This window comes from Polistes dominula, unplaced genomic scaffold, assembly GCF_049000335.1.
Source record: "Polistes dominula isolate Pdom_NZ unplaced genomic scaffold, Pdom_raw_medaka contig_82, whole genome shotgun sequence".
Lineage (NCBI taxonomy): Eukaryota > Metazoa > Arthropoda > Insecta > Hymenoptera > Vespidae > Polistes > Polistes dominula.
In genome coordinates, this window is record NW_028301046.1 from 1,736,474 (window position 1) to 1,750,800 (window position 14,327).

At 24.6% G+C, this 14,327-nt stretch overlaps 1 protein-coding gene across 11 annotated transcripts in view; it reads right to left on the reverse strand.

The window, feature by feature from the left end:
* The window catches only part of by (focal adhesion protein tensin), a 202,944-nt gene that overhangs the window by 93,095 nt on the left and 95,522 nt on the right, over positions 1–14,327 (reverse strand). Inside the window, exon 1 of one of the 11 annotated variants that reach the window (XM_089175331.1) lies at positions 2,113–2,160. The exons of 9 other annotated variants lie outside the window; for them this stretch is intronic. The gene's annotated coding sequence lies outside the window, so the exon portion shown is untranslated. Of the gene's footprint in view, positions 1–1,669; positions 2,044–2,112; positions 2,161–14,327 lie in introns of those variants that run through there. One more of the 11 variants, XM_089175330.1, reaches the window with a different exon arrangement.

Below are 14,327 nucleotides of genomic sequence, written 5' to 3' on the forward strand. Positions count from 1 at the left end.
AAAATAATTATTTCATTTAATAGAAAAAATAGAAAAAAATAATAGAAAAAAAATAGAATAAAATAAAAACAAAGTGATATAAGAATCTTTAACGTCAGATTTTTAATAAATTATTATTGGAAGATTGTTTTTTAAATAAAACCTGTATATGAAATCACACGTTGCAAGTACTTGGATACCAGTACGAAGACAAAATGATTATTTCATTTAATAGAAAAAATAGAAAAAAATAATAGAAAAAAAATAGAATAAAATAAAAACAAAGAGGTATAAGAATCTTTAATGTTAGATTTTTAATAAATTATTATTGGAAGATTGTTTTTTAAATAAAACCTGTATGTGAAATCACGACACTTGATACAACTATCGTTTATTATTTTTTTACTTTTTTCTATTCACTTATTATCTCTCTTTCTCTCTTTCACTTTGTTTTTTACACTTTCATCCGTTACCTTTCGGCAGGTAACTTCCGTTCTTAGGATCTCGCGTTTCATTACGTCGTCATTGGTGCCATATTTCGGTCACAACGATATCGATACCAACGTATAAAATCCATACGGTTTCTCAATGACATAAAAAAGTAGAAGAAGAGAAACAAAAAATAGATTCGTGAAACGTTAACTAACATTTTTTTCATGGGAATTTTATCGAACAAATCTCTTGAACAATACTTTATTTAATCAAATGATTAACATTAACGAAATGATTTATTATTATTATTATTATTATTAATGAACAAACATCTTTTTTATGAATAATAAAACTAATTCATAAATCACACAACGTAATATGTGTTATATGTGAAAATAAATGTATGACAAAAAATATTGTATATGTCATTTGACCGTTTAGTGGCTATTTTGACAACCACTTTTTTGTCGATATTCGCTTTATTAAGGTTTGTAGCGGGAAGGTTCGAAAACGAGCGTAAATTTCCATCCAAGGCGAAACCGAAGAGCTTGTTACAATTACGCCAGTTTTGAAACTTCCCGCTACAAACCTTAAGCTCATATCGAAATATCGTTGCTGTCAGAAAACCGCCACTTTACAGTCTTATGACATAAATATCTATTTTTGTTAAATAAAAGATAATAAAAAGAAGACCATAAGAAAACGTTAAAAGAAACGAATAGAAAAGGAAAGGAAAGGATTAAATGAACATTCACTGTTCATTGTAATTAACGATGAGAATTTAGAAATATATATATATATATATATATTAAGTCGTCCTTGAGAACATCAGATTCGCGTCATTCATCGCTCATAAGAAAAAAAACTATACACACACTTACATACGTATGAACATACGAAACGCACGCGTGAAATAACGAAACCTCGTGGGAGACAATTAGGTTCTCTAACAAAACTCGTATACGGGCAAAATAATCATTTGTTATTATTGCAACATATAAATATAAAAAAAATAAACCTATTGCGAATTAAAAGAGGAAATGGAAAACAAACAAAAGAAAAATATGTTCATTCGTCATTTCGATCATTTCCGTTCTATTAAAAATTTTTTTATATGAAATTGATATCCAATTGTCATAATGTAACAATGAATAGAAACAATTTACTTGAACAATATAAAATAATGAATTAAATAACTGTATTCACTTGACATTCACTTAACAAAAAAAAAAAGAAAAGAAAAAAAAATAACAGACACCTTGAACACTTTGACACTGATGATTAACTGATACCAAAATTTTCCTTTATCCAAAACAGGTGTTGGGGGATATTTAATAAACTAATTTATTTTCTACACAGGTGTGTGTATACAACATAGATTAATTGAATATAATGATACGAATATATTATAACAAAAATATTGTTATAACATTGAATTAAAAAAAAAGAAAAAAAATTGTTCTACTAAAACGAATTATTCCACATTCGATCAAAGTGTTAATAACACGCCAATCACATCATAATAAATAATTAATAATTATTGTACAATTGTACGATACAAATGAGTTCTTTTCTACGAATACAAAGATTTGATATGTGATTGTAAAAAATGTATAAAATTATTAAACAAATTAATCCAATTAACTAACTAACTAACTAATGAACGAACGAACGAATGAACGAACGAACGAACAAACCAACCAACGAACAAACCAACGAACGACGAACAGTCTCGTACGTGCGCTTACACGTATGCGCGTATCACGACTGGCGCTGTTCTCTCTTCCCACAATACACAGAGAGTATTAAAGTACGAGAGAGAGAGAGAGAGAGAGAGAGAGAGAGAGAAGAGAGAGAAGAGAGAATAAGAGAGAGAGAAAGAGACAAATACATAGAACTGGTAGATCGTGCATGGCACACGTTCGTATGAACAACTCACGAAGATATGTCGTCGTCGTGTTCATCTGCACACTATGTCATCTGACCTGAACCATCATCAACTGATGATGGTTGATCCCTCTTATTTCAATGCTCTATTACGAAAATGCTAAATCTTTTGTCATACTCATTTTAATTCTTTACTTCATAATATTAAATAAATAATCAAATAATCATATGTTGCATATAGAACTTTAAATTGTGTTTTTTTAATATGTGTTTGTAAAAATAAAACTTGTCGTTTTAATACTTTGCTTCATAAGATTAAATAAATAATAAAAATAAAAATATATATTATTATATTATATTAATTAAATAATCAAATAATCCTATGTTGCATATAGAAATTAAAATTGTGTTTGTGTGTGTGTGATTTAATTTTATTAAAGTATTATATATCATCACATAATGTAAAAATATAAATAATAAAAAAATATAATAATAATATAATGATATTTTTAATATTTGTTTAAAGATAGTACCAAACTACTTTTTATGTTAATAAAACCAAATATTAATCTATGAGGTGTATGCAATTATTGCAGTATTTCAAAAAAGGTACCACCTTATGCATTTCATGGTGCATCGAAAATGTAGGACACTTTTTAATTCTACAGTACTACCCAAATAATGTATAACATTTTATTATTAACCTAATTAAGTTAAAGTTTAATTTGTAATTTTATTATAATTAATAATAAAATCTTATATGTTGTTAATTTTGAAATTTTAGTTTAAATTCAGATTGAATAACTTTGGTTAGTTTGGCAGGTTTCTAAGGGTCTTTGGAGTACTTGATAAAGATGTTGATGATGTTGATGATAATGACTATGATTATGATTACGATTATGATGATAGTAAGGGAAAAAACATAAATTTTATTCAGTTTGCAACTGAACGGTATTATCACTTCAATGTTGTTGTGCTTCTTGCGTAACCAATCGAAGCCTGTGGATTCGTATATGCTATACATACTATAATACTATTACGTATGCTAGACGTAGAAAAAGAGTGTGTGAGGGAGAGAGAGAGAGAGAGAAAGAAAGAGAGAGATAATACTATGAGTTCGAAGGCCGATATGTTTTCTTTATCTTTATTTTCTTTTCTTCTTTTTTCTTTTTCTTTTTCTTTTCTATATGCGAGATGTGTTACTCTTTATGGTTTCTTTCGTCTAATTAAATGAACATTTATATGCACGAGTATAATATATTCTGTTGTAATCTTATTTAGAATGTTATTATTATTATTATTATTATTGGAATTTGTAGAATATTTTGTTTAAATATCATTTTATTATGAATTTAACAAATATGATGAATAATATATTAGTAATTTAAATACAATTAATTATAATTATTTTCGTATGTAATATTAATATGTAAATTGAGTCGTTCAGTGCACACATCGATTAACTTCATAAAACAAAATGTTGAGTAATGCGATGAAATAATGTAAAGAATGTTCTTTCAATTTCTTTCAATGGCCAAACAAATGTTGTCGTTTTAATGGTGTTAATTAAATAATTATTTAAGAAAGTTATTATAAATATAAAAAGTTATGACTATATCAAGTGTTTTGATTCTTAAATTTAAGATTTTTCAAAAAGTGGAGTTGTTAATCGATGTGTGCACTGACGGGTTCAATTATTGTCAATTATGAAATGACTTTCTTTGGTAAGGATTTAAATACATATTGATAATTAATATCGTACAATATAATATTTATGTATTGGGTTGTTTGAAAAGTGATTTTGTATGTGTGTTTTTTTTGTGTGTGAAAATGAAGACAATTTTCGTTTCCAGGTTAAACCTAAGCCATTCAAGTTGGCTTAAATAGTTGAATTTGATAAATTTAACCTCTCACCGATCTTACGTTTTGGTATTTGCTGGTTTGCATTAACTAATGATTTTATTGTGTCAGGAAAAAACGAAATTACTTTCCGAATAACCTAATATATTAGAAATAATAATAAAAAAAAATACATTAATAATAAAAATAATAAAAATGTAAGAAATTCAAGAAATGTCAAACAGTACTTCATTGATACAACTTATGTGTAATAATATTATTGAAAAGATGAATATATATATATAAAAATAATATTGAGAAAATTTTTACATAAAATATTACAACATTATACGTTGCAAAATCTACACATGATTTATTATTATTATTATTATAATTAATGGAAAAGGAAAACTTACAACTTAACTTTTTTTTTTGAAGTCAATTACTCTCGAAAACTATTCTTTTATAGTTGTTACGTTATTAAGAAATGAAATAAAAGGTAAGAAAAAAAAAAGAAAAAAAAAGAAAAAGGAAGAAGTAGAAATAGAAGTAGAATGAGAAAAAGGTTTTCTTGTCAACGTCCCACGCATTTCTTTCCATTCTTTACCTGTTCAGGTAATGTACGTTAGTTTGCACTATGACAACGACGTACGACGACTATAAGAAGAAGAAGAAGAAGAAGAAGAAACGAGTTTCCCTTCTGTTCGTGCCGACACATGTAAACGTGTGAACGAAAGAAAAGAAAAAAGAAATTCAGAAGAAGAAGAAGAAGAAGAAACACATCATCGAGGATCATCTCGCTTTGGGGGAAAGGGGGTGGTTGAAGAGAGGGTTACAAGTATTCGCATGACAGCAAAGAGAAAACTACGACACGATGATCACGAAGATGATGATGGTGATGGGTTAGTCGACCTAGCAAGACAATTCTACTATCTCGTTCTATCTCTTCACGAGAAAGAATAAAACAAACCCATCTACTAAAGTATAAAAATAAGAAGACAATTGTTCTAGCTAATGCCCTTTCATGCTATCTTTCGTGTACTGTTTCTTAATATCAACCATACGACTATTAAAACTAACTTTTATTATTACAATTTATACGACCTATGATACTTTGTTTATTTTTATTTTTTTATTTTTTTCAATTATATAAAAATATATGTAATATATTTAATATACAATATTATAATATATTGTATATTAATGTAAATAAATATAATAAAATAATAAAATAACAATTATAAATATATGTAATATATTTAATATACAATATTATAATATATTTAATGTATTACATATATTTTTATTTAATTTATTATAAATATATTATTTTATTTTATTTAATATATTTATTACATATAATAAATATATTAAATGTATTTTTATTTGTGTTAATAATATTTACAACATATTGGTAATATATTTATTAAATATATTAAATATATTAAATGTATTTTTATTTGTGTTAATTAATTAACCACAAATATTTTATATATTTATTAAATATATTACCAATATGTGGTAAATATTATTAACACAAATAAAAATACATTTAATATATTTCTTTGTCTTAATTAATTTACTCTTCATTCTTTTTTAAACAAATTATTTAGAACTATGCATACTGATAGAAAATCGTGTCATAGTCGTTAGAAGGAAGGAAGGAAGGAAGGAAGGAAGGAAGGTTTAAAGTTCAAAATGTGATCTACGAAATGGTTGTTGTGACATGTGAAAGAGAAGAAGGAATTCAAACATCTCACGACGAAGAGAAAAAGAGAGACAAAGACAGGGAGTAAGGTTGTATTCGAGCATTGCTTATGTATCCACGTGGGTGGTTGGTTAAAGTGGGTGGTTCCCAGCATCGTTGCATCGTTGCATCGTTGCATCGTTGGCAAGCTCTGATCGGTGAAGAAACGAAGTACCGGGCTCGAGTGCCTACTGTGCACTGAGAGCTCGTAACCTTTCGTTTACCTTTTCTTTCGACCTTCGAACAGACGACGATGACGACGATGACTACGACGGGGTTAATACCCTAAAGATCTTGAAAGCAACTATCTTATATCGATCTTATATAATCGATATTCTGTCATAACTTTTATCTATCATAATTTGTCTAATACTAATACTAATTTTTTGATCTTTACAATTAATTTATTATAACATATAATTAAGACTAGAACTACAACACCAGTCATATTGACTGGTTGATCTTCAACTTGATTTGGTATCAAGAATATTTTGATACCAAATATTCTTCATTATTGTACTTATTGCTATTATTATAATTGTTAATATATAGTTTGTAAGATCTCAGAACATAGGGTTTCTTTTGTAAAATAATAATAAGTCTATAAATATAAAAAGTATTGTACTTTTACGTCTTTTTTAAAGACTAGTCATTTTGACTAGTTTTTGTAGAGATAGCTACGTCTCAACTGTCGGTAATTATAGTGTTAATATATATTTATTTTTATATTGAAATATTATATTAAAATAATATTATATTTTTTTAATGAATTTTAAATAATTTAATTATTTTCATTAATTATATAAAATATATAATAAAAATTTAGCAACTGTGTAATACTAACACAAATCTTTACAATTGATTTATTTTAAATTTATATTTATATTTATATATATATATATATATTCTTTTTTAATAATTAAACCTGAAATTATTATAGTACGTCTGTATCAGTGTATATTCATAAATTTAACATTTTAATCAATTTAATAATAGGTTTAATTTTTTTATTTATTTATTTTCTTTTTTATTTCTTTATAAATTAAAAATAATAAATCAAATGCAATTTAGATTGGAAAGGGTGATTATTATAAGTACACGTCAGTGTAAGACTATGAAAGTAAATCAATATCACTTATGATTAATCTCGTGAAGTTATTGAAGACAATGATATCGATGATGATGATGATGATGATGATGATGATGATGATGATGATGATGATGATGAAGAATAAGAAGAAGAAGAAGAATCCATGAGAGAAAAAACCGATCTCATTTTATAGAATCATTTACGATGTCGTAACGTGTTAATGAACCGATGCTGAAATTCCAAGGAAGGAATTTGTTTGAACGATATAAAATCTATCCAACATAACGTTAAACTTGATAAGAGTTAAAAAAAAAAAAAAAAAATGAAAGAAAAAACAAAGATAAAATCGATATAGGTATATATATATGTGTGTGTGTGTGTGTAACGTAAGATTAAAGGAAAGAATCGCTTCAATAGATCAATCGTGTGTACTTCAAGGACGATGTAACTACGCTTCGTTAAATCCAATCTGAACGATTCGATCGAGGGTGGCTTCTACTTTAATCGGGATGAACCCATCCGGTCGACTTTACTAACATAAGATCATCAACATCTAACAGACTTACTATCTTTCTATAACTAATATATATAGAATATTATAAATAGAAAATAATATATGAAGAATATTAATTAGTATATATATATTAGATGTAAGGAATATGAAGTATATATATGTTATAGTTTTATACAGTCTATATAGTTACTAAATGTGGTATATTGTTTAATGTTGTTTATATTGTTTTATAATGTTTTATATTGTTAATACTAATAGCTAATATTATATTAGGGCATAATTAGAATTAAGTATATTGTCAAGGGGAACGAACATGTAAGGGGGGCCTTTGGGGTAAACACCCTAAAAGGGTATACCTGAAATAAACTTCTTATCTTATCTTATATATAGTATTTTTTATTTATTATTATTTATTTTAGTTATTCTTTTATTATTTTATTAATTTTAAAAATTTGATCATTTTATTAATTTTATAAATAATATATATTATTATTATATATATATTTTATTTATTATTATATTATATATCTAATAATTTACAAATTTTTTAATTTATTATTATATATCTAATAAATATTATAGATAAAAATAATATCTATAAAATTATGTAGGTACACAAATTAAGTTTAAAAAAAAAGATATATACATATATAAAATAATAATTAACATTATTTATAAATACCTGATATTCGTTACATCTAAATATTCAGGTAGATTAAAATATATATATGAACCGTATATTACATGTATTGATCATATGTTATTTTTCACACACACTCACACACACATTTCACATTTCTATTATAATGTGAATTATGTACAGGAAATAAAGAATGAATGAACGAGTAGGATTGAGACGATTCAAAGTTTCCGTAGGCGTTGTTTTATCTTCTCTCGTAGTACTACGACGAAGGCTTTCCGTGTTTACGAAAGATAACGTTTACCGATCGATAAGGGACCGACCTTTTATGTGGATGCTGATCGTGCCACACTGACCCACTTTTTTCATTAAAGAAATGCTTAGATAAGCACGCACCGGTTTTTTGTTTTTTTTTTTGGCTTCCTATGCAACATTTTTCATATTACAAATCTTCAATAAAAAACAAAATAAAAACAATGATATTGCTCTTATTTGTGTTTATACAGTTTCTCAAAAATCTTTAAACAAGGCATATTTGTTAAATTAAAAATCCTATGAATATAATAATAATAATAATAATAATAATAATAAAATATAATTGAAAATTCTATGTGAAGATCTACGTTAATAATTATTTGTTTTTTGTTTGTTTGTTATTGTCAGTTTATTACGAATGATTTAATCGTACTCTGATAAATAAAAAAAATAAATAAATAAATAATAACAAAAAATAAAAATAAAATTAGTTTGAAATTTTTTTCGATAACATTGAGTTTACTTTACAAGATAAAACTTATGTGACAACGTTAGTAATTATTTTTCAATTTAAACATGATTTAACACATATAATTGTACAAAATAAACATACATGGTTAAACAACAAAAAAAAAAAAGAATACAGAAAAAAAAACAGATACTAGAATAAATATAGAATTTCAACGAACAATTTGATCGTACATTCGTAATGTTGAATTTCATTCTCCAATTGAAAACTCTCACGTACGAGAGGGTACACTTTCACACTCTCTATTGAAACGAGTAGAACACTTCAAATGATGCATATATATATATATATATATATATATATATATATATATATATATATACATGTATACGATTCATTGAGAGAGACTGACAAAAGGTATTCAATTGCATTTGACTGTCAACAAAACAATAATAATAATAATAACAATTATTATTATTATTATTTGAGTATCATTGATACGAAAATACAAAATTCACTTGAAATAATGATAAACGGTTTATAATATAAACGTGATTAAAAGAAAAAAAAAAAGAAAAGATAAATTAAAAATAAATTAATTCAAGAACCCTCGAAAAGAAAAAATCAAAGAAAAAAAATTCTTCGAAAAAATGTGGAGATTTTTTTTGTAAAGAAATTTTGATAACAAAAATATACCTCTTGAGAAAATCTTAACAAAATCTGAAGAGAATAAAAACGTTCTGTATACAATTCATGTATATATATATATATCGATTAGTCTCGTTTCGTGTATAAACGAATATCAGTGTGAACGAATCTTTAAGTCAATCTTTTCAAAAGAGAGGATGAGGAAAGAGGATCTTGGGTATATTCGAAGTAGTAGCCTGAAGGGATGAGAAAGGTAAGATCAGGCTAGTACGTTCGTTGATGTTGTGGTAGTCCAAGGTCGTCAGGATCACGGCGAGGACGCGGCCACGGTCGCTGGTTTAAACCAATCGACGAGATGCATCGCGAAAGGATGCCAACGTTCAAACAAAATACAAGAATGAACGAGAAAAATATTTTAAAATAAAAAAAAAACATGCCATCTAACTCGAGAGAGTTAGAGAGAGAGTTAGAGAGTTAGAGTTGTTTTTTTTTTTGACACTATTCGATTCTTTTTTTTTTTTTTATTATTCTGCGTTAAAAAGTATTAAGTGAAGATCATCGAAATGTCAATAGTTTCTATATAATACTATATATACTATATATTTACATAATACTAATTTATTATTATTATTATTATTATTACAATACTATTTATATAATAAATATTAATATATTATTTTAATTTAATTATTTTTATTGTGGTCATAAACGAAAACAAAAAAGAAATTAAATTAAAAAATAAAATTAATTACAAAAAAATATCACAAAATTCCTAGAAATTATTTGGAAAAGAAAGAGAGTAATATATTTTTTTTTTTTTCATGTGCGTTTTAAGAATCTTCTATTAAGAAGTAAAATAAAATAAAAAATTTTAAAAAAAGAAACGAAGAGAGTAAATTACCTGAAAGAAGTAATATTTTTGTCTCTGTCTTAACATTCTCTATCTCTGTCTCTCTTTTTTACTCATTTTCTTGTTTTTTTTTTTTAAATTTTATTAAGAGAACCTTTTTGAAGAAGAAAGATGGATGCACATGGATGGATGATCCATAAGATATGGGATGACGAATGGGATCGTTTTCTTCTTCTCTCTGAAGCATCGTAGAGCATTAACTTTGCTCTCGTTCGACGACAAGATGAATAATGGTAGTGGTCTTCGTTATTAAAAATAAACACAATTGTGCTTCTGGTGTTCGATGAATATAATCAAAATTCACTATCCTAGTTATTTATTATAAATCGTTTTAATCGAATAATCCTATTCGTCATTTTTTTTTTTTATCGATAGTTCTCAAAGATAATTAAATGTTTCTTTTTTTTCTGTTCTTGTGTTTTAACTTCATCGAATGAGAATAACTTGCAATGACGTTGTTTTAAAATATTCTTAAAAAATAAAAATAAATAAATAAAAATAGGAAAACAAAATTCTATTTAATTTATATTAGATCAATCGAACAATAAAGTAAAACATAATAATAAAATTAGTAATAAAACATAATAAAAAATAAAATTAATATTAAAACGTAAAATAAAATTTACAAATAAAACCTAATAATAGAATTTAATAATCAAACATAATAAAAAAATAAAATTAATATTAAAATATAAAATAAAATTTACAAATAAAACATAATAATCAAATTTAATAATCAAACATAATAAAAAAAAATAAAATTAATATTAAAACGTAAAATAAAATTTAAAAATAAAACATAATAATCAAATTTAATAATAAAACATAATAAAAAATAAAATTACTGATAAAAAAAATAAAATAAAATTACTAATAAAAAAATAAAATAAAATTAAAATAATAAAACATAAAATAAGATAAAACCATGAAAGAATTCAGAGTTCTTTCATCTATTTTCAGATAAACCTAAACTTGATTTTAAAGATGAACGAATCGATAATAGTCTAACTAGCTTTAACATAAGACAAAGAAAACGAAAGTGAACAAATTACTTGTCCCCTCCCCTCCCCTCCCCTCCCCCCAGCCCCCCCCCGCCATTACAGACGGAACGTACCAACGTTGTTTCTTTTCTCTCTTTCTCTTTCTCATTTGACTTTTTCTTTAATCTTCCGTCTTTGTCGTTGACATTGCAAACGAAGCTCGTTACCTCGAAGGGATCTTATGCTAGTTGATGGTAGTGTTAGTGGTAGTGGTAGTGATATATCGTGTACTCTCTCTTAATTGGCAGGACGAACGAGCCAAAGATGTTCGTACCGGCATGAAATTCTCACCTTTAGTTGCGGCCCATTACGTTGGAACGCATGAATAATTAATTATTATTATTTTTTTAATTTTTTTTTTCTTACAACCTGGCCCTTCTTCTTCTTCCTCTTCTTCTTATTCTTATTCTTATTCTTCTTCTTCTCTCATCTCTTATCTTTTTTCTCTTACACTCATCTTTGTGATTATTTCTAAATCATTTTCTCTTTTATGGGTTATTTATTATTATTATTATTACTATTTGAAAAACGTACGAATGTATTTTCGATTTAACGATAATTCACGATCTGTCAATTACTCAGATCGTTATCATTATCGATTGACAAATAAAAATTACTTTAAACTATTTGAGTAGTGAATTATTTTGATTGAAGATTTTTATTATTAATTTTTTTAATATTTATATATTAATATATTATATTTTTAATATATAAATATTTTAATATATAAATAATTATATTATTAGTAGTATTAGTAATAATTATTAATATTATTAATAACTATTATTAGTAATTGTATTTTATTATGTGTTATTATTAATTATTATTATTAATATATAATAATATATATATATATTAAATAATATTTAATATTAAAATATTTTAATATACAAATATACAAATATTAAAATATTTGAATATTGATATATTAAAATATTAGGATATTAATTATTATTTATATATTTATAATTGGTTGCTATATGGATTAATATTTAAAAGTAAATACATATTTTTAAAAATATATTTATATTGGTGATATAAATATATATTTTTGCAACAACATTTCAATTTAAAAATATAAATAAATAATTTTATAAATATATATAACTATATTATATAATATAGTATAATTTTATACCATGTATTTATAATTATATTATATATATATATATATATATTTAATAAAAATTCGAGGTAGTAGTGTATGTATTTTTTTATTATATAAATGCTATATAATTAATACAAAAATATATACAACAGTAATAAATAAAAATGCATGGATAATATATATATATATATGTATAATAAATTGTATTAAAATATATATTATATTATATGAAAGGATTAAATATTTGAAATTATAATGATAATATGAAAAATTTGATCGATTATTTATTCTTTCGATCAATTTCGTTGAATCGATCTTTAAAACCGATGACACGAATGTGTGAATAAAAGAAAAAAAGAAAAAGAAAAAATACATAAAAGAAAGGTGTTACATGGAACAATGGTCACGATAAAAGGAAAAAAGTCGTCCGGCTTCAATAGTGGATAACAACAAACAGTCAGGCAGGCAGGCAGGCAGGCAGGCAGGCAGGCAAGCAAGCAAGCAGGCAGCAGGCACACACCGTAGAAATGTCCGTCGAAGTTTTAACATGAGAATGTGTAGGGATGGAAAAGGTCGATACCTTTATGCATGCGCGGGACTGTTCGCTTTTCGTCGAGTCTCGTTCGGTTCAACGTTACAATCATAAAACTTTATCGCAAAAACCGGAAGAGAAAGTTTTGCGATTGGAAATTTTTTCTATTCTTCCTTCTACTTATTATTATTATTTTTTTTTTATTTTATTTTAACTATCTAATATCAATTTTGCAATTTTCTCAAACGCTCTTTAGTACGTATGATAAAAGAAAAGGATAAGGTGAGTTAAAAAAATGATAGAAAAATAAAAAAATAAAAAATAATTCAAGTATAAAAGTTTAAACTTTAACCCTTTGGTTACATTTGACGAGTGAGACTCGTCATTTGAATTTTTAAGAAGCTTATATAAAATATATAAAATATTTATATATATTTTTTATTAATTATATAGTATTTATAAAATAAAAATATATATACCTTCACATATATAAAATATATTATACCTCGAATTTTTATTTATTAATAATATATATATATATATATATATATATATATTTTTTTTTATTAATTACATAACATTTATAATATAAAAATACATGCCTCGAATTTGTAATTATTAATGCCATATATATATATTTTTTTTTATTAATTATATAGAATTTATAATACAAAAATACATATCTCGAATTTGTATTTATTAATGATCAATATATATATATATATATTTTATTAATTATTAATATAGTATTTCTAATTAATAAAAATATATAACTTCATACATAAAATATATATACCACGAATTATTTATTAATGCTATATATATATATATATATATATGTATAATAAATCCTTCACTCGCGTTTATCGTACTTTATCATCTAAGGATATCTAACTAAATGAATAATTATTCAAAGCTGTACATGATTTCTAAAGGCTCTTTCGTACGTCTTTTCACGAACTAACAGTGAGAAAGAGAAAGAGAGAGAATACTTTAAAGTTAGATAAGACTTTCTGACTAGTAAGACAAATTTAATAACTTATCGTGTTAAATTCAAATATTAAAAGGATATTATTCAAATAATAGAGCAAAAAAAAGAAAAGAAGTTTTAATTTAAACTATAACATCTCTTTCTTCTAAATCCTTTGAATCTATTAAAAATTGAAAATTTAATTTAACAAGTTAATATTACCTATTCATAGTTAATATTTAATTAATATCAAGACAAACAAATAGG